At 39.9% G+C, this 22,261-nt stretch overlaps 1 pseudogene; it reads left to right on the top strand.

Annotated features, from left to right (window-relative positions):
- Positions 1 to 10,777: 10,777 nt before the first annotated feature.
- On the top strand, positions 10,778 to 11,368 carry LOC118859179 (annotated as a pseudogene).
- The last annotated feature ends 10,893 nt before the right edge of the window (positions 11,369 to 22,261 follow it).

Raw genomic sequence — 22,261 nt, 5'->3', positions numbered from 1 at the left:
ATGTGCTGTTGATGAAGTTGTGACCTGATCCAAACATTCTGGAAAGCAATTTGGAGCTATGTGCAAATGGCTATAAAACTGTGCATACCCTTTGACCCAGCAATACCTCTTCAAGGTCTATATCCCAAAGACATCTAAAAAAGTGGGAAAGAACCTATTTGTACAAAAATACTTATAGCAGTTCTTTTTGTAGTGGCGAAGAACTGGAAACTGAAGGGATGGCCATCAATTGGGGAATGGCTAAATAAGCTGGGGCATATGAATGCAATGGAATATTATTGTGCCATAAGAAATGACAAGCAGGATGATTTCAGAAAAACATGGGAAGACTTTTACATGAACTGATGCATAATGAAGTGAACAGAACCAGGAGAATGTTGTACACGGTAACAACAATATTGTCGGATGAAGAATTGTGAATGACAGCTCTTCTCAGCAATACAGTGATCTAAAGGACTAATGATGAAGCATGCTATCCACCTCCAGAGAAAGAACCGATATTGTTTGAATACAGACTGAAGCATGCTAGTTTTCACCTTCATTTTTTCCCTTTATTTGAGTCTTCTTGTAAAAAACGACTAATACAGAAATGTTTTACATAATTGTGCATGTATAACCTATATCTGATTGTTTACCTTCTCAGGGAGTGGAGAGGGGAGGGAGGAAGGGATAGAATTTAGAACTCAAAACTTTAAATAAAAATGCTAAAAAAAAAAAAAGAAGAAGAAAAATGAGCATCATGATATCTAGTCAATGATGTACTTCTTCTGCTGGGATCTTAGTATCTTTGTGAATTATCTTTACCAGATATGAAGACATTAAAACTAAGTATCAAAATTAAACCGAATTTAGAACCAGACCCTTGACTTAGTGTATCAAAAAGTATTAAGCCAGATAATAAAGCATATTTAGTCTCATTACCTTCACTAGCATGTTATCATTTTAATTATTAACATAATTTTATCTATGTTATATGTAAATACATTAATTTTTGATAGGACAAAAAGGGGGTTTGTACAGTTCCATAAACAAAATTAAATATTTTAAGATGTCATTTTCTCCCCACTTTATACTATTTAATTTCTATTTTAGTTTTATGTGTTTTATAAGTACATAATATATTAGTTCAGTAGCATATGGATATAATTTATAAATGCACATACATATATTTGGATGTGAACTCACAAAAATTTTAAGGATGTGTTACATGATCCGAAAGGTCCAGGAACCACTGTGCTGCATCATGCTGCCTCTCATTTTGATGTTAGCAAGATATTAAAAACAGCCATAGCTAGCAAGTTTTATGCCTGGGAAAACACCACAAAATGCATGGGGGAAAGCAGAAGAGAAGGCACCCTCAATCAATTTTTAAAGAGCAATTCAGCTGAAGTGAGAAGAGTAAGTACTCTGGAGAGAAATTGACCTTGAGGCAGAGAGAGCCTGCAAGAAAAGGCCCAGGGATATCACATAAGGAAAAGACAGAGAACCCAAGACACTGTCAAACCATTTCTGGGGACACTCCTGTTAGGGCAGGTTGGGAGTAGGGTGGTCTGAGACTGGGGAGGAGCTCACTGAAGGTGCAGCCACAGGGGTTGAGGGGAATCGATATCAAGCAACTTCCTGGTTTAATTGTTTATGTTTGTTAACTTCATGCTAAAGTCAGTTGTTTCTACCTGCCAAAGTAGTAGAAATACTGACATATTCCTTTAAATTTCAGCATCTGGCAACAAAGCTCTGGTTAACCTGCCCTGAGTATGACTTTGATTCATAAGAGATGAATAACCATCTTAGACCCTTATAATTGAAATAATAACATTAATAATAATAAATAGCAATTATGGATCATTTTACAATTTGCTAAATGCTTTACAAATATTTCCCTTGATCCTTATAACAACTCTAGGAAATAAATGCTTATTATTGTCCCATATTTCATATGAGGAAACAGAGACAGACAGTGGTTAAGTGACTTGCCCAGGGTCACACAGCTCGTAAGTATCTGAGGCTTAATTGAATTCAGGTCCGCTGGTAGATCCACTAGCCACCTAATAATATTTCCTATGTTTGTTTAGTAGCCATATGTATCTGGATGGGCAGTAAAGGATGTGTTGTGAATTTTATTGATAATAGCATCAGTGTGCTCAAAGATCCAAGTCATAGAACTGTAACCCATGGCTCAAAGGACCATTTACATAAGATTCTCCACCCTGGTGGAGATTGATTACTCAATGTTCCACATCTATGTGAAGAGTGGAGTTGATGGGAAGTGGAGAAAAGAGAGATCCAGATCATCTATCTTCCCCCTTCTGCCTTTCAGAGCCAACATGATAAAGATTTCTGGCTCCTCCATATGTCAGCTTCTTCCCAGAGACTTTTTCTCCCTTCAGGGACCTGAAGGAAGATCGGAGCCATGTTTCTTTTCTCTTGAAGCTGAAAGGCAGAAGTCTTGCATATCTCTTTTCTCCAGATTTTACCATCTCCAACCCTCACAGGAGCACAAAGTATTGAATAATTAATCTCCATCAATAAGGAGAGTCTTATGTAAATGACCCTTGAAGCCACGAGTTACAGAATCACTCTGTCAGGTTGTAGTTTATAGATGTTTCAATGAAGAAAAATAAATTTCTTATTTGTCTGTTTTTTTTTTCTCAAGGAGAAAACTATACTTATGATCCTCTCTCCTTATTCATAATCTGAACTGGCTTCTTTAGGGAAAAATTATTGTTGCTGTTTGTTTTTATATGGTGTCATTTTTCTACATATTCCCCACTCCCACCTTGAAACAGTAATCTCCCTTTCTTGAAAGAAAGAAAAAGTTAAGAAAAACAGATAATTCAGTGACTAAATCTGATAGGCACCATTTGACTCTCTGTCAAAGGGAAGAAGATGTGTTTCATTATCTGTTCTTCTGGTTTTTAGATTGCCCCAAGTTTGGCATCCTTTTAGTGGGCTTTTCTTTTACATTAGTGTAGCAATTATGTTATGTTACGGAGCCAGTCTTCTGATGGGATTCCTGGCTCTGTCCAAATAGGGATTATTTCTCCCAGATTAGTGGCACAAGGCTTTGGGTTAATTGAGGCCATGATTACACGTAAAGCAGTAAAATGGCTCCAAGAAATGAATATTTTTAGCTATTATCTGTCGGTCAAACTGAATGGTGCAGTCTGTTTGCCCAGAGGATAGACTAGGTCTCCCAGTTCTACAGATTTCACAGGACTGGTTTAACTGGCCCTAATGGATGTTAACTGACTTGAATTGAAGATTCTGGGAGCCTCACACGTTTAATACACAGAGCTCGGATTATGTCATCCAACACAGACCAAGAAATATTTCCCATTCTGTGGAAACATTTTAATTAGGAATAAGATTTTCTAAGGGGTGAGAAGACCTATGTTTTCATTCCTGGTGTGGAAGCTTCTACCAACGTAATTAGTTAGTCAATAAGTATTTATTAAGCACCTACCAAGTGCCAAATATTTTGTTAAGTGCTGGTTACACAAAGAAAGGCAAAAGTCAGTTCCTGTCCTCAAGGAGCTCACAATGAAGATCTAAAACTTATCTGTAACTTAGTTTCCTGGGGCCCTTGCCCAGGGTCATAAAGTAGGTCATAAAGTAGTATGTCAAAGGCAGGATTTGAATTCAGCAGTGCCTCTCAGAAGAATATTTTAATTAAATTCCAAAGAAGCCAAATTCATAAGGTCACTGACTTTTCGAGGATCTTATAATGCCATTGAGAAAAAAAAGGCATTCATACAAAGCAATTAAGTGAGAATGAATGTCAATAGATAACTTGTTAATGCCAGGCCAGCGGACCAGACAACAAATGCTGTGAGACATCAGAATAGGGAGAGATCAGGGTGGCCTTCGAAAGAGAAGGTGCAGCATCTTCGATGCCACAAAGAAGTGGGAATGCATTTTTTCAAAGAAATGTCTGGTGATGATCTGCAATGTTTAAACTATAAATTTCCAGAAGGTGAAGACAATGCCCTATTCATATTTATTTGCTCTATAGCTCCTAGCACAGTGCCTTCCCCATAGTAGGTATGGAATAAATAATTATTGAGCTCAGGCCCCTGAATGATGCTCAGGCCCCTGAAAGGAGCTGGCCTTCAAACAGTTGCTTTGGTAGATATTCCCTCAGAAGTGAGGGAAAAAAGGAAGTTTTCTTTAAAAAATCCATAAGATTCATTCATTTATTCCTTATGTATTTATAAAGTGTCTGCAATGTGCAAACCAGGCAGGGGTAATTTATGTGGATCTAGAGGTGAGGTCCTTTGCAAAGATCAATAAGGAATTTTTAGGACTTTATGATTAAAAGGACTGTTTTCCAGAGATTTCATTTCTCCAGGGTTTCAGCAAAGGATGGGGATGGGACATGTCCCAATCATTTGTCCAGGGAGAAGCTATTTAGTTATTCCACCTCTTCTTTTCCTGACCCAATGGCATCACTCACAGGGATGAGTAGAATGCTTCTTTCAGCCGCCTACAAATCTGAAGAAATAATAAAAGAGACTCATTTTCAGCTTTTCTCAGTGGCTGGCAATCATGGGGCAAGGGCCCAGGGCACGGGGCCTGCCCCCAGAACACACTGTGCATATGCCCAGTGCCAGCTGCCCTCTACAAAGCCTGCATTGTGTGTGTCCCCCCCATATATCAGCACATGTAATGTACTGTACGGCACCGAGCAAACCAAGAGTAGGGACAAGGCATGCTCACAACATTCAGAGCACAAGGAGAAGGTTTGAGTTTTTCCATGGAGCCTAGGAAAAGGGCTTTGGGTTTCTTTTTAAGTCCCTTGTATAATGCACAAAAAACACCATAACATAGTACTAAACAGTTGTGCGATTTAGCAGAAAATAAATCCTACTCATAGAATGTTAGATCTGGAGGGGCCTTTAGAGATCATCTAAGCCAACCACTTCACTTACCAGATGGAGAAAATGAGGCATGGAAAATAATGGAGACCTGGGCAAGTTCACAGAGGGAGAAGCTATCCTTTGCATTCCCATTGTAATGGCCTTTGTGAAACTTCACATTATTCTTTTCTATTCTTAGGCATAATGATGATAATAATTGCTGACATTTATGTAGTGCCCACTATGGGTATGTACTATGCTAAGCACTTTACACTTATCTCATTTGAGCTTCACGACAACCCTGAGAGGTATTTATTATCCACATTTTACAGATGAGGAAACTGAGGCAGAGGTTAAGAACTTGTCTAGGGTCACACAGCTAGTGTGTCTGAAGGTATATTTGAACTCAAAAGGCCTGATTCTAGACCCAGTGCTAGACATCTTAACATTCAAATCAAAAAACCACAAAGCTGATCAGACTACTCCAAAGGAAAAGGCAATATGTTAAATGCTGAGGATACAGAGACAAAAATAAAACAGTCCCAGGCTGGAAGAGCTTCCATTCCAGGTGGGCATGAGGTGGGGCTGGTGGGAGAACAGGGACATGCACAAGGGTGCATGAATTAGTACAATACAAAGTAAACCGAGGCGGGGAGAGAGTACTAATGACTGAGGGTATTTGGGAAGGCTTCCCTGGAGAGTCAATCAAAAAAAGCATTTATTAAACACCTATTACGTGCTCTAACTGTGCTAAGTCCTATAGATTCAAAGAAAAGCCCATAAATCTCTGCCCTCAAGGAGTTTACAATCTAATCAGGGAGACAACATTGGAACAACTTATTCAACTGCGTACAATCTGTCCTTTATGTAGCTGCCAAATCACTATTCCTAAAGTGCACGTCTACCCCTACTCAAGAACGTTCAGTGTCTCCCTCTTGCCCCTGAGGTAAAACACAAACCTCTCTGGGTGATATTGAAACTCTTTCACAATCTGGCTACATCCTATCTTTCCTGACTTATTGTATGTTACTCTCTTATATACTCTAGCCCTCTGCCTTCCAGCCATACTGGTTCGCTTGCTATTTGCTCTATAGGGCATTCTTTGGGCAGCTAGGTGGCACAATGGATAGAGCACTGGGCACTTCCAGAAGACCTGAGTTCAAATTTGACCTCAGACACTAGCTATGTGATGCTGGATGAGTCACTTAACTCTGTTTGCCTCAGTTTCCTCATCTATAAAATGAGCTGGAGAAAGAAATGGCTAAACCACTCTAGTATCTTTGCCAAGAAAACCCCAAGTGGGGTTACAAAAAGTCACATATGACTAACAACAACAACATAGAGAATATTCCATCTCTTGCCTCTCTCTGAGTCTTTTCACTTGACTAGGATGCTCTCACTTCTGCCTCTAGGATTCCCTAGCTTTCTTCACCAACAAGAGGACTTTCAGGACTCCCCTCCCCACTAGCTTTTAATGCTCTCCTTATCCCCCAAATTATTTTTGTAAGGGGGGTTGGTTAGGGGAGACTGATCAATTCAGTGACATTATAGGAGTGGACCTTCACCTGAAAGTCACTTCCCTTGGAAGTGGGAATACACCTGGGCTTCTTGCTGAGACGAAAAACAGTTCCTGCCATTGATTCCGGGTCACTGTAACTGACTCCAAGATATCTGGGGACTGAGAGTCAGGGAGGACCAGACTCTTTTCAGAAGAACTGCCCCTCCTCCATGGTCTCTAAAAGCAAGATCACATTTTTCTATCTCTAGTCCTTGGAGTTCTAGACCTGCTTTCTGGGTATAGCTGGGGTCAGGGGAGGCAAAACATGGGCACAGATAATCCTGTGCCTATGTGCAGTTTCCCTCACGCCTACCAGGAAGGGTCAGAAAAGCAAATGGTGAGCTACCCTATGCCCTGTAGCCTTACAGGAGAATTCATGAACTTTAAGTTCCTGTCTGCCTTCTGAATTTTTATTTCCTTTTCTGAACATAAGTCAGAGATTAGGGTTTTTAAAAATAGACTTTCCTTGATGAAGATTTTTGTAGCATCATCAGCTAAGGTGTTGATAGAGTTTTTGCAGAAGCACATGGTGTGGTAGACAGGTGCATGCGAGTAGCCTGAGAGAAAAGATCCCAAGATTGTAATTTATTAGCCTTGGAGTTAATTCACAGTTTGAGAGATCCTAAGGTTAAGGATTCCCAAGAAATCAATAGTTCTTGCGTTCAAGATCTGGTCACTGGCCTCCAAGAGGGAGATTTCCTCAATAGGATACCTCTTGAAGGTCAGTTAGCATTTTATTACATGCCTATTATTATACGGCAGGCGCTGTGCAAAGAAAGGTAAAAGACAGTTCCTGCCTTGAAGAAGTTTACAATATAATGGGGGAGATAATTGTCAACATGGCCCCTAAAGCTGATAAACTGAGATCATGTCATTGAGTCCTTGACAATTAGATCCTTGCAAATCCTTCCTGGTATTACCGTGAGTTGCTATGACAGCATAGCTTGAATGTGGTTGGGATTTGCTTGTTCAGCAGCCCTCCAAAATGTTGACACTCAGTATGTAGCCCTGGCTTTCCAGGTTAGTGAGGATTTCCAAAGAGATTCGGAACATCAGAAGTAGCCAAGGGAACTGAGTCGGCTTTTACGGAAAGTACACAGAACCCGGGATGTTTTAAATTTGGTGTTACTGAAAACATTGGGAGGAAGAAGGAGGCAAAGGATCTGTCTTAGCTAAGCCAAGCACAGCGGGGGGGGGGGGGGGGGCGCGGTATAGGGGTCTCATGGATCTAGCTTCAATCAGTTCCTTCTTTCCATCTTTCTGACTCAGTCAAGATCAATCTTTCTCATCCCTCATTTTCTCAAAAAACACCGGCCAAAAGTCTGCTCAGTTGCTACAGCTACTTCCGTACTTCCAAATCTCCCTGGAAACACTCTTTAAGCCAGCAAGCTACATTTATGTTTTCTATTTACTTCTCTGTAAAATACATGTTGTGTTCTTACTCTCCCCAGTAGAATAAGCTCCCTGAGGGCAGGAACTATTTGGATTTTATTTTGTTTTGTTTTAGTATCCCCAGTGCCCAGCGTTGTGCCTTGTATATATGGTAGGTACCTCATAGATGCTTGTTAAAACTGAGTTGGACCATCCAGAAAGCATTTAAATTTTAACCAAAGCTTTCAAGGTCTTATGACAGCAATTTTGGGAAATTCTGGTACTGTTGTAGGGCCAGCGGTGGAGATATGGCAACCTTACCAAATACCTCTTAGTTCTTATGACATGGATGAGCCTCTATTTGACTTATGGACAAAACTAGCTGCATTCCCATCCCCACCCACCTCGCTCTCTCTCCCGGCCTCTCTCCTCCCCCCCTCTCTCCCCCTCTCCCTTCCCTTTATTCTGTCTTCTCTTCTCTTCTCTTCTCTTCTCTTCTCTTCTCTTCTCTTCTCTTCTCTTCTCTTCTCTTCTCTTCTCTTCTCTCTCTTCTCTTCTCTATTCTTTTTCCTCTCTCTGTTTTCTTTGTTTCTGAACATGATGTTTCTGATAGAAGATCAGCCTCTAGACGGGAGATATGGAGCCCAAAAGGCCAATGCAGTGACTAATAGCCCTTTCCACACTAAGCATAAGTCACATGGATTCTTTGGGGAGCAACTCTGCTTCCTACCTCCTTTTCAAAGATTTTGGTGCTGTTTGTGGCTTCTCTGAGACTTTCAGTTGCTGGTTACTCTGAAGGAAAAATTTCTTCCATATAGCCACATACTACAATGGATTTTCTGCCATGGCTAATTCTTATTGCTTTAGGGTTGGTGTAATCTTCAGCAATGGTGACCAAACTTTTTGCCTAAACTCCTCTATTAATAATATTTTCCCCCAGTGGGTATGCTGGTGAGGGATTGTAGGGCAGTGGATTTTACCATATGGTACTAGAGGGGCTGCAGCTTGGGTCCCTGAATTAGGGTTAAGTTATAACTACCTTGAAGGACTAACATCTAGATAAGAAGAGGGAAGGCTAAGAGCTTTTACAACACCTGGGACAGGGTAGAATGTGTTCTTAATGGGTAGAATTGGGTGAAGGATAGGTGTGATTGTTGTGGAAACAAGACCCATTTGGGAAACCTCCAACTGGTTGATTACACATTCTGTAAGTTTATGCCACAGCTTCTTGGGGGGCCTGACCCCTACTTTGGAGATATTAGTCTAGAAGAGAGGTTCTTAACCTGAGGTGGCTGAACTTGTTTTAATTTTTTTATAAATATATTTCAACATATTTAGTTTCTTTTGTAATAATATTATTTTATTTTATGCTTGTAAAACATTATTCTGAGAAGGGGTCCAAGGGCTTCATCAGATCATCATTAAAACAAAAAAGGTTAACTCCTGGTCTAGAGGAAGGAGACCTGAGTTGTAGTTTCAGCTACTCCACTAACTGGTTTGTGAGGTTAACAGAACCAGAATTAGAGGTGAGTAAGGTAGATACCAGACTAAAGTGTGGCTTGATAAAAGATTTTTAAATTTCATTCTATAGGATAGGATCAAATGAGAGTGAACCTATGATTTCATTGGCTTAGGGAACTCCCGATGAGGAAATGCAAGTTGACCCTGCTCTGCAATTTATAGTCTTAGCTATCTGTGGCACTGAGTCTTTAAATGACTTGTCCAGAGTCATAGCCAGTATACACCAGAAACTGGACTTTAACCCAGGTCTTCTTGGCTGAGGCCAACTCTCAATTCACTTCACTACATTATCTCTTTTCCTTTTTATAAATGCATATATTTTTAAAATCCAGACAATTCTGCTCTCTGTGATACATAAGCAGTTATTTGGAGCCACCCATCAATCAAAAAATATTTCCTATACCCTTGTGCCATATGGTTGACCCTTATGGTAGCAGCACTAAGCTAAGTAGATGGTGACACAAAGGAGATTACTCAATTTTCAAATGCAGGGAGATGCCATTTTCAAAACTTGCCTAGTGAACACAAATGACTTGTCCCAGATTCAGACTGCTGTGTCTTAGTCTCTTTACCTGTTCAGTGTACCAGGACTAAAGAAGACAAATTTCCTGATTTGCAAAGGGGGAGAGGGAGGGCTTATTGGACTGTGAGGAATGCTATGGCACAATAGCATGATGTCAGTTAAAAATAACTTCATCTTAGACTACCCTAAGAGAAGCATTTTGTGCAGAATGAGGGACATAAGATTTCTCCTTTATGGTGCCCTGGTCAGGCAACTGCTGGAGTATTCTGTTCTCTTCTAGATCCCACATTTCAGGAAGGAAAATGACAAGCGGGAACATGTCCAGAGAAGAGTGAAGACCATGTTATAGGAGAAATTGTTGAAGGAACAGCAAATGTTTAGCTTCTAGATGTGAAGGCACATGGAAGAAAGGCTGATCGTCTATCTTCTAGTAGGTGAAGATCTTGGATTTGCTCAATGTGACAATGATCTAAATGTAGCTAGGATTTGAGGGCAAAGGTCACCAGTTCTGCCCTGCCCCCTCTAGTGTGGCTAAATACCTCTTTGAGGCTCATTGAAGCTACAGGGTATTTTGCATGGTGCTGGTAATAGCTACTGGAGACTCCCATTGAGTGCTGAAAGGAATTACTCACCCCAACTTAAAATATCAAGGACCCCTGGGTTAATTTCTGTTGAGTAGAATCCCAAAAGGCAGGGCTAGAAATGATGTGTGGAAGTTATAAAGAAGTAGATTTTGGCTTGGTTTAAGGAAAACTTTCAGAATAGTTAGAACCAAGGGTATGCTGGAGCCAGCTCAAACTGGCTCCCAATTATTAAATTTTCAGTTTGACCATTTACACCTCAGATGGAAATCAGCAAATCCAGATTTGATTTATTATTTTGTTATAAGTAAGAAAATGATAAATAGGCCTGACCCTGCACCCAGGCCCCCGGGGCAGCCCCAGAATGATGGCAGCCTCGATCTTCTGCTGTCTGCACTGCTTTGGCGACGCCAGACTGGTCACATCCCGCTGAATGAGATGCGGGCGGTGCAGCTGGACAGACGGCACATGGGAACAGATGTTGTCATTGTCAAAAATGGAAGAAGAATAGGTGGAAGAGGAGGCTATTTAGTCAATGCACCTTTGCATCAAGAACAAAAGCCACTTCGAATCAAAATCCAATCAATTGCGATCTGGGGCATTGGAGCTGTAATTCAAAAAGTTAATTTGAATAGATTTTACTCACCAAGAACTGCATACATAGCCTTGTGATGAGGAATGATGGAGCCCTCTACCACGACAATGAGGAAATGAATAGGTTGCCAGCAAACAATCTTCGGCAGGAGGGAGATGTTGTGGGGATTGCATAAGACCATGTAGAATTCAGTGTTTGTTTGAATGGAAAGAATATCCACTGTCCAGAATCAGGTATAGGAGGGACAATGTATCCTGTTGTATATGTTGATGACACAGTACAATTTTGGATTTTTAATTCAGGGACTTTTATCATATTCTTCCAACTTGTTTTGAAAAAAAATTTGAACAGCAAATCTTCTGAATATACTTGCATTGAAAACTTCTACTCCTATACTATTCCCCCCAAAAAAACATTTACTGCCATCTTAATAAAGCCCCACTTGATCCATAAGAAGTACATTCTCTGTTTTTAATAAATATTTGTGAAGTTATTTAAGGAACCAGTAGGTTAAACCCAACAGCACAATTGTAATTTGAAATACAAGGTTGTGAGACCTAGTGTGATGTGAAAATTTGCATTTTGGACAATCTGATTCTTGTATGTAAAAACGGAAATTCATACAGTATTAAAAGAAAATTTGGTTGCTCATGATAAGGATAAAGGAAATACATTTCTTACTTGAGACATTTGGCTTATGTTATAGGGATAAAGTCAGTTGTGATTTTATTCATTCTGAAGTTTGTCCCTTGTTAAAAAGGAGCACTATCTTGTCTGTTGCCCTATTATCTTCTTATGTAATATCCTTTTTGTGTAAAGAATGAAGAGTGACAAATATGTAAAATTAACTGCTAGTTTTTTTCCAACATGTTTATTCAGTATAAAAGTTGCTCTCTTTCATAAATGTCAAATTTATGTTTAATTTATATGTTTCACTGCTTTGTGTTCACTTTATGTAAGGAATAATAGAATTATATATTTTTAATGATTGTCAAACGTTATCATATTGAATGTGAAAAAGCAAAACTGAACACAAGAAATATTTATGAACACTACCATGCTGTGTAATTCTACTCTCAGAGTAATTACAGATTGATCAGTGAGGTAAAACACAAGGGAAAATTATGATGAAGTTTTACACTTGAATTGTAAATCAATCATAGTATGTTCTTCTGGAATATTTTACTTGAATGTCTTGTTTTTCTGCAATAAACAATAAAATTAATAATGGTTAAGGTAAGAAAAGACAATGATGAATAAAATGTTAATTACGCATATTAAACTTAAAAGTGCGGGCCTGTGTAGAGTTTATTTTTTTTTCCTTCAGAAAACTGTTTGTTGTTATTGTTTTTTATTTATCCTTCACTTTAGAAGAGAACCAATGATATCACAGGGTGATGTCTTGACTCAAGCATGAATTGGATTTAAGTGAGGCAGAGCTGCACAAAGTCAATAGCCCCACTCTCTCCTCCAGAACCACTGAAGTCCAGTGACTAGACAAAGGTCAAGATGACCATCAGTGGCGCAGGATGCAATTGGTGACCTTGGCCTTTCTAAATTAAGGTCTTTTCTAGGTCTCAGTCTGTCTGAAGCAATGCCCATTCTATGACTAAGGGCTAGGTGAGACTTAAGACAAAAAAATTGCCCAATTTACCATGACAAAACTATAAATTTGGGAGGGGGAAGACCGTTAAAACTTTACCGGCACGCGCTGATTATAATCATCCCAAAGTGACTTGAAACATAGCAGGAGATGACGGGCCCCATCACTACAACAGGAACTTCAAAGGGGACCAAAGAGGAGATTCCTCTTTAAGTCTTGTTTGACCTTGGAGGTCCCTTCTGCCACTTCTGAGTTTCTGTGTTCTTTTAATATCTATTCTACTTACTTCCCAGGAGCATTATGAAGATAAAATGAGACAACAGCTGTAAAAAGGGCTTTGGAAAAGGAGGAGCATTGTAAAACTATAACCAACATCATTTTCATTATTATCTTATCTGCGCTTGAAGTTTCAGATGTGTTTCTTGTTCCCTCCTTACTGGCAATTATCCCACTTCGGCTCTCTGTATGACAGCTTATTGGGTAGCCTGCTGTCATCTGGTTTTCCTAAGCATCCAACCCAGCATGTGATGTCTGCCTTGTCATACAGACATCGCTTCAGTGCAGCAAAGTGCTCTTAGATTTTGTTCCTGACAGCTTTTTCCCTGATGCCTCTGTCAGGTCCAGGCCCCCTGAGCATCTCAAAGCATCATCTTTTCTAAGGGCCCTTGAGAGGCAGTGATACAAAGACAGTTTGCTAGGACTCTGCTGCAACTATTGAGACAGCAGCAGTGAGGTCTCGTCAGGGTCATTTCATATCTGCGGCATCTGTCCAAATATATTGTCATTGAATCTTTGGATACAAAAGGATTTATACTAAATGACCCCAAACATTTGTTTTAAGTCTAGACATGGAAAACAATAGCTGTAGATAAATTCAAGCTTAATTTCAGAATGTATCTCATTAATCAGGTAATTTATTTTATTTTTCCTTTCATACGTGTGATTTTGTTGGCCTAGAGAACTCCCCTCCCTATGAAGGATTACCTCTATCACTGAACCTTCTATACAACTTATACTCTCCATTTAATAGTATTTTATTTTTTCCAGTTACATGTAAAGATAGTTTTCAACATTCACTTTTATAAGATTTTGAGTTTCAAATTTTTTCTCCCTCCCCAAGACAGCAAGCAATCTGATATAGGCTGTACACGTACAATCATAATAAACGTATTTCCACATTAGTTGTTCCTGGGTCACTGAGACATTAAGGTTAAGTGACTTGCATAGGGTCTTATGGCCATAAATGTCAGAAGTATGACTAGAATCCAGACCTTACAAATTGGAGTCTACAAAGTGGTGGCTATTGGAAATAGCAACACAACTGATGGAGACTTGAGCCAATGGCAGTAGAGCAGAGACAAATCCAATGCCCTTCAGTGTGCCCTAGAATCAATAGTGTGCTGGTAAATGTTTAACAACCAGCTCTCCAAGGGGGTGGGGAGTAGACCGGGGGTGCTGTACACATAACATACTTCTAAGTTTAGTCTGCATTAATCAGCCTAGCTCAGATAGTGAGGTCAGAACTTATTGGCTACATCATGAAGTGAGAATAACACAAGTAGCTGTCTTCATTTCAGTGCCCTAGGGTAAAGCTCTAGCTAACTTGTCCTGGCCCAAGGTAGATGAATTTGGATCTTTACTCATTAAGACAGTGAGTGTCCTAAGTCATCTTAATGTGTTAATTACTAAATAGCCCAGTGCTATTGGGATCACAGATGTAGTTCTAAAAGGGACCTCAGAAGTCATATCATCTACTCCCTCATTTTATAGATAAGGAAACTGAGTCCCAAAGAAGTTAAGTAACTTGCCCAAGTCACTGAAGTAACACAAGTACTGAGTAGCCAAGCCAGGATTTGAACGTAGGTCCTTTGACTTCAAATCTAGATCTCTTTCCACTGCTCTATGCGTCAAACTTTGTAAAGAAGAGGATAATGAAGGGAGAGAAGAAGAGAGGAGAGGGGAGGAGAGAGGAAAAGAGGAAAGGGGAGGAGAGGAAAGGAGAGGGGAGGAGAGGAAAGGAGAGGAGAGGAGGGGAGGGGAGGGGAAGGGAGAGGAGAGGAGGAGAGGAGAGGGGAGAGGAAAAGAGAAGAGAACAGAAGAGAAGAGGAGGAGGAAGGAGAGAACAGATTTAGAAAAGGGATAATATTGGTAGACCATGTAGGTATGTGAGCCTTAAGGTTCTCATAAATAGATCTACAGAAGACCAGTTGTATTTTATATCATTCTATCCTTGTGCAATAAACTACTTTGAGCATGTTTTGTTGCATTATTGGTGGGGGGAGGTTGGAGGGGGAAGGCATACTTTGACCTCTGAGTAAGATATGAATAATTGATGCACCAGTCTAATGTTTCACCCATTGTCAGACAGAGAGAAACACAACCCCACTGTGTTGGCATGAAACTGTTTACAAAAGACTGTTTTCATCTCTTTTTTCCTCTCCAGTGGCCCAGGTTTGTATAACCCTTCCCAGCACATGAATTGAAACAATTGTCTTGTGTTCTGTCCCCCTCACCAGCATCATCCCCTAAGAGGAGCTACAGAGATTGTCTGGGAGGCCACTCTTATCAGGCAGTGTCCCAGTCTTCTCCTCTCTGCAGTCTGAGTGTGTCATCTCCAACATGCTCCTGGCTGTTACAGGAGATGAGTCTTGGCACTCCATTGTCCTTAAGGAGTATAGCTTGCACATGGGCGTATAAATTCACAAATTCTTGTCCAAGCAAACATGACTAGCTCAGGTCCCGAAAGGAGTGCTTCAGTGCCTGTAATACTTGGTGAGAAGCAGTGTGTTATAATGGAAAAGCCAGTAATTTTGGAGTCATAAGTCAGCCTGCTACTTGCTACCTGTGTGACCTTGCTCAAGTCATTTGACTTCATTGGGTCTCATGTTCCTTATCTGTAAAATAAAGGGGTTGGATTAAGATACCTTCCAGTTGTATAGCTATAGCTCTGTTATCCTACAATCTCACCAGGCCTATATTGGCCTGATGTTGTGGTCCACTGACTCATGTATAAACATGATTAAATCAATCCTTTTCTGCTTCTGAGTCTCTAGGGGTCTTTAGCCATATCACAAACTTATGCATGCACACATTAGTGAAAATATACAGAAAACATAGCTAGTATATAATACATACACACACATACACACACATGACTACTTATGACAATGACATCAAAATCCATTACAGTATGTCTAGACTATTTAGAATAACGCAACAGAGATGTCATTGTTCTTTGCCAGTAGCTTGAGTTATAGAATGAGGGCATGCTTGGAAGGATACCGTGGATGGTGCCCACTTACAGGGAACCCCAAATTCAACTATAGATTCCCATATAAAATCATGGAATCCCAGAATTGGTCCATGCTTAAGCATGCAAAGGCAGCTATGATGGATTTTGAGAGGGATTAAATGATCTCCATGAAGAATGTTCTAAAGCTTTGGAGGAATGAAGCTCAGACTAGAACAGTTACCCAATTTGGAACTGATGAGGAGCTGTTTTTGATTTCCCATGATTTTAGGATCTACCACAATAGGCGTAAGAAAGGGTGTGTATGTTTCCTCTCTGCCCCACCCTCCGCAGAACCACACTCTCAGTTGATTCAGTCATAGGTGATGAAATTTTAATGAGATAACAAAGTGTTAAAGTAACTATGAAGTTTTGTCCAACCTTTATGAGATATGAGCAAATTTCTTGAGTAAATCAGAAGGGAATCACAACATCAGCTGAGCAGACAAATTAACTATGTCCCTAGGAGCTCTAAGTAGCTAAGCCCTGAGAAATTTGAGGGAATTAGGATTCAGGAGCACTTTTTGAAGGAGATTCTGGCAAAGCAGGAGGAGAGAATTTTGTTGTCTTGCCCCACCACATCAGTTATGGAGTCCAACAACAGAGTAGGAGAAACTCCATCTAGAAGTTTGGGAGCTTTTTGGTTCAAGACAAGAGAGAGTCTGAGGCATAAGGAAGAATAAAGCATAAAATCTGAGGGATCTCAGAAACACCCCAGACAGACATAGATACAAAAAACACTCAAGGGAGGCAGGAGCTCCAATAAACCTGACTCCTGGAAGCAGAGAAGAGAGCCAACCATAGAGAGGAGTGAGCTCTAGGAACTTAGGTAAACAATCTACCAAAGAGAGCCATGCGAAGACTCTACAAAGAAAGAAGAAAGAATTTTGAGGCCTTGGAGCAGCAGAATTTGTGAGCTGTCTTTGCCACAAATATATCCTACATTTCTATGTCACTATCATTTATTAAAGGACAATTAATACTGTACTCTATATTGTAGGCACAAGCCTGTCTCAATGGTTTTTTTAAATTAATTTAAATCTGAGCAGTATTCTGCTTAGAGAGAATGTTCAAATTGACCTCCTCACGACCTCAGACATTTCTCTAACACAAGTAATTTTGAAGTACCAATTTATGGAAATCTGGAATGAGAAATACTTCACAGTCAAGATCAACCATGAAAGAGTTTAATTAGCAGTTTAGTTAACAGTTTGCTTCATGAAAAATAACAATAGTCACTTGCCCATCAGCACACTCTACGAGAACAACTCTCCCCAAACCATTCAATCCCTCTTCGATTACTTCCTTCAAGGTCACATTCCAGCTGGTCAAAGGTGAACTCAAGAGGCTTCCTAGTCTGATAATTAGCCTAATCTTTTCAGAACACAGAGAAAGACGCTACTACTCTTAGGCAGATCAGTCAAGGGCCCTTTGCCCTTGTCTAAAAACTGACCTAATTATTTCAAGAGAGGAATCCTTCCTGGGCTAATCATAGAGGGGGAAGAAGGATTTTGTTTCAGAATTGATAATGAATAAAGATGGATAAAATTTCTCTTTCACATAAGCCTATAAGCTTCAGACTACCATCTTTGGTATCTCTCACCTCTCCTTTCAGTTCTTAAAACATGGCACAGTAGAAGGAACACTGGCCCTGGATTCAGTAGACATCAGTCCAAATTCCATCTCTATTGGATACTACCAGTGAGACTTTGGGCAAGTCACTTTTCTGGGCCCCAGTTTCCGGTTCTGTGAAGTGAGTTGTGATGGATGATCTCTGAGAACGCATGTAGCTCTATATACCTCATGCTCGTACATCTAGGTACCCAGTTCTTTCAGACTGAAGATCTGCTAAGTTACTTAAACCTTTAAAAAAAACCAGCACCTATGGTTTGTTTGGTGTAGGAAACTCCATGTAAAGAAGCTAGGAAATAAATAACTACAACTGCTCTGCTACTCTTTGTTGTCTTGGGGTATGAGGCTTGCCCAAGGTCATACAGCCAGAATGTGTCAGAAGCAGGACTGGAACCCAGGTGGCCCTGACTCTAAGGTCAGTGCTCTATCCACTAGTCTTTGGTGCCTCTTGTTACCAAATCACACTTTAATATAAATTGTCAACTGTGTTACCACTACTGGGAGAATTTAATTTTAAAAGAAGACTGTCACTTTTTTTTCTGGTAGCAAAAAAACAAAGGTGCGTCCCCATCTAATTGGGTATGGCTGAACAAATTAATTAGGTAAATGTGATGGAATACTTTTGCCCCCTAAAGATGAATATGATGAATTCAGAAAAACATTGGAAGACTTGCATGAACTGAAAGCAGAATCAAGAAAACAGCATAATGAATACAATAATGCAAAAGGAAACAACAGTAAAAGGCAGCTGGTCTCTGATTAACTGCAAAGACCAATTGTGATTTCAGAGAACAGAAGATGGAACCCAGCTCCTTCCTCTCCATAGAAAGGAGGAGGACTAGAAGTGTAGAAAGTTGCCTATGCTGTCAGATGCAGCCGGTGTCCATTTACTTTGCATAACTGTTTTTGTTTGTTACAACTGAGAGTACAGATGCTTGGGGGAAACATTGGGAATTACTGTAGTGTGAATACAAACTCTCTCCCCTTCCTCCTTTTAAAAGAGTTGTGGGCAATGACTCTCCAGTGGCAGAATTTTAGACTAACACTTGAACTGGGGAGATATTTTGAAGAGAAGGAGTGACTCTCTGTTCTGCCTAGGTGTAAGATCAACCCTGAGGGCACATTTGCCTGGAACATAAAAAGTAAGGTATCAGTTTAAGGAAATTGAGTCACTCCATGAATCAGGGCACCTCAGGGATGCTGAAGAGGACCAGATGTTTCATAGGGAGGGCCACGGTCTCACTCAAGCTTATTTGATTAGTTTTCTTCCCAAATGTGGGTGCAGGACACCTAGCCAGGAAGAGGGATGCAGAAAGGGTTGAAGACAGACTTCAGAGTTTTATTTCAATCTGGTCCTTCACCTGGGGTAAATAACAATGTTACTCATGTGAATGATAAATTCTGCTATCTCTGTCCTCCTTGGCAGGAGATGGGGGATGAGAAGGAAGGAGATTGCTTAAATAAAAAAAAAGTCAACAAGGGGAAGATGAAGTTGTGAGATCTATTTTCAAGACTGTTTAAAAGACTTTTTGGATAAAGCTGGAGCCCAGGACTCTTTCTTAAGAAGAAGTAGTGATGCTTAGTATTTCTAGATGAAGGGGGGAGAAAAGATCTTTTCATTTTCATTTTAGAAAGATGCATATTTTCAAGCAGAACTTCAACTCTGAATATCTACGAACATTGTCTCCTCACCATACCACATTGAATCCAAAATATGGTGACTTGAAATGTAAGTGATGACATGTATATGTGGTAAGCAAGTAAGAAGTCAAATTATATAAAACTGAAGAACAGATAAAAATAACAGAGAGGAAAACAGGAGGAGTCATATTGATTTCCTGTCTTCTAACATTGAACATTCAGGGATACCATTAGCTGAAACAGAATGAGAGATCAGCAGGGCAGCTTAGGCCATTGGTCTCCAAAGTACAGGCCCTAAAGTGACCTTACAGGAATGCGACTAACTAAGCACAGGGTGGGAAAGTGATTCTTCATCTCCAATCATGAGACTTGTCTCCAACACAATCACATCTTCCCTTCATCCACTAAAGTCCAACTATCTTCCCACTCTCCCCCTTTGTGTTTGCTTTCTAAGCTCCCAACCTCTCTCTCTTTCTGTGCCCCAGGGAGTTTATGATCCAACTGTGATCTAAACACTCATTGGAATTAAGGTGATAATTGGAAAATCACACACAAGGCACACACACACATACACACACACACACATTAGCATATCTACTAGGAAAAAAAAATACTGTTGGTGTTCAATCAAAAAAGTTTGGAGACCACTGTAGGTACTGGTCCTCTATCTTCCTAACAGAGTAGGGAGAGCAATCTTTTTTGAAGAATATTAATTCACCCATTTACACCCAACCTAAAGCCAGGGGCAACCAACTCTGGCCTCTCTTATGGAATGGGTTTGGAACCCTCTTTGCCCCAGAACCTAGTACTTGGGAACCTGCTTTTTATCACCCCACTCTTTTGTTTGTGAGCATGTTATATTCTACCCAGTAAAATGTAATCTCCTTGAGAGTTAAGATGATTCCATCTTTGTCATTATATTCCCAACCTCAAACATAGCAGGTGATCGGTGAAGACTTAGTGAACTGAGATGTGGTGGCTTTTACATCTGAAATTCTGATTATATGATAAAGACTGAGAAAATGGTATCAGGGGAAACTATTGATCTAACGCTGATCACAGATACTGGAAAACTAAGAGAGAGAGAAAAGAAAAAAACTAAACGGTCTTTTCAAACTTTGAATCTATGATCCTAAGAATTTATTTTGACTATAGAGAACAGCAGCACTAATTGTAGTGATTTATAGACATGTCCTTCCATTTATGCCTAGTTACCATTCAATGAAAGAGGCAGTGAGGTACAATATAAAGGACACTAGATTTGAAGTCAAGAGATTGTGAGAATCAAATAAAATAATGCATATAAAAGAGCCTGGAAAATGGGAAGTGCTCTTATCTAGTCTAATGACTATTTGCATCATTAAATATGTCACATTTACTTTGCTCCATTTTATTTAATTGAAACAATCAACTCTATACTTAGTCTTTATAGCTTGCTACTGGTACAGAATGATTATCTTTTCACAGAATAAGAGGGTTAGAGGGAGCACCAATGCCATCTCTTTCTTTTATGGCTACCCCCAACCCATAAAGATATCTCCATTCAATTCAATCCAACAAACATTTGTTAAGAACTTACAATTTGTGAGTCACTGTACTCAGCATACAAAGAGAAAATGATGGTTTCTGGCCAAAAGAAGCTCAAGTTCTTTTAGGAAATGCAACATGTAAACAGTTGAGATCCATGATCCAATGGATCTATGATCTCATCAATGAGGGTACTTTCTCCCATAATGTAGAATGTTACCCATCTTCACCTTCCCATCTTGGATGACTCTCATTCATGCCCTCCCACAAAACTAAAACTATGTTTCTATCCAATGATTTAGGAGTTTTCCTCAAATTCTCTGGACATTGCATGGATATCAATAAAACAAACATGGATACCAATGGAATACATCCTTCAGTCAGTCAGTCAATAAATATTTATTAGGCAACTACTATGTGGCAAGCTTGGGGATACAAGAAGATGCAAAAGAAAGTCTCTGCCCTCAAGGAGTTTACAATCTAACAGGAAGACAATAAGAAAACAAATATGGGAACAAGCTATGTATAGAATAAATAGGAATAATTAAGAGAGGGAAGGCCCTAGGATTAAGAGGGTTTTGGAAAGGCTTACTGCAGAATGTGGAATTTTAGATGGGATTTATCATATGATGGGCCCATCTTTTTCTCCAATTTCTCTCTTATTCTATTTCTTTTGAGTCATTCTTCGTTTAACACCCTTTCCAGATACTGTGAGAATTGGAGAATGGAGATGGACAGGGTATTAGCTTTTCTGTCTGCAACTGCTGCCTGTTCAAAGTAGTGTCTGGGAGGGTGACAGCTTTCCTGAGAGTGAAAGTACTTGATTTTGAACAAAGTAGGCTAGAGTGGAAAGGTGGCCATGAGAGTCTATGGTCACAGAGAGCACAGGGGCACAAATCTTCCAACCTTGCAATGATGGGAAGTCAATGGGAAATATCACCAAGAAACAGACTAGATCCAGGACACTTCAGTGAGGGATGATCCAGAGCAAAGATGTATTGATAGGGCTTCATTCCAGCCCAAAGCACAAAGTTCTCCTCCTCCACTTTCAGCCACTAGCAGGAATAATCTCTCTTAGCAACTTTGTCACTGGCAGGTGCAAGTTTAATGCCTAAGTTTGGTTTTAATTCTTATCCTATTGAAACAATGATTAAACTGTATACCGGTACATGGATGCAACATTAAGTGAATGGAGACGTAGTGGAAACATTGAAGGTAAGGAGGTTTAAAAGATGTGTTAGCTGAGGGCTCATATTCGAAGAGAGAGAAAGTATTGACTGATGTTAACAACTTCTCAGTGCAGAGAACACAGTCACTGGGATGTTCTCTATGTTCAAAGTGAGTCAGTTATCACTTCTATTGGGGGCAAGTAAAGCAGATTTGAAAGGAAACTATGCCCCCAAAAGGGAGGCTGAAGGAGTGGTTAGACAATGTCCTGCCTCCAGGATTAGACCTAGGTTAGCTCCACCCACACAAAAGTGGGGGAAGTGAAATGACAATTCTATTCACCTGCTCACCATCCCAGCAACAGTATTATGTTTTTAATATTTTGTTTCCACAGAGA

This window comes from Trichosurus vulpecula, chromosome 8, assembly GCF_011100635.1.
Source record: "Trichosurus vulpecula isolate mTriVul1 chromosome 8, mTriVul1.pri, whole genome shotgun sequence".
In the NCBI taxonomy this organism is placed as follows: Eukaryota; Metazoa; Chordata; class Mammalia; order Diprotodontia; family Phalangeridae; genus Trichosurus; species Trichosurus vulpecula.
This window is presented reverse-complemented; position numbering and strand designations above follow the sequence as displayed.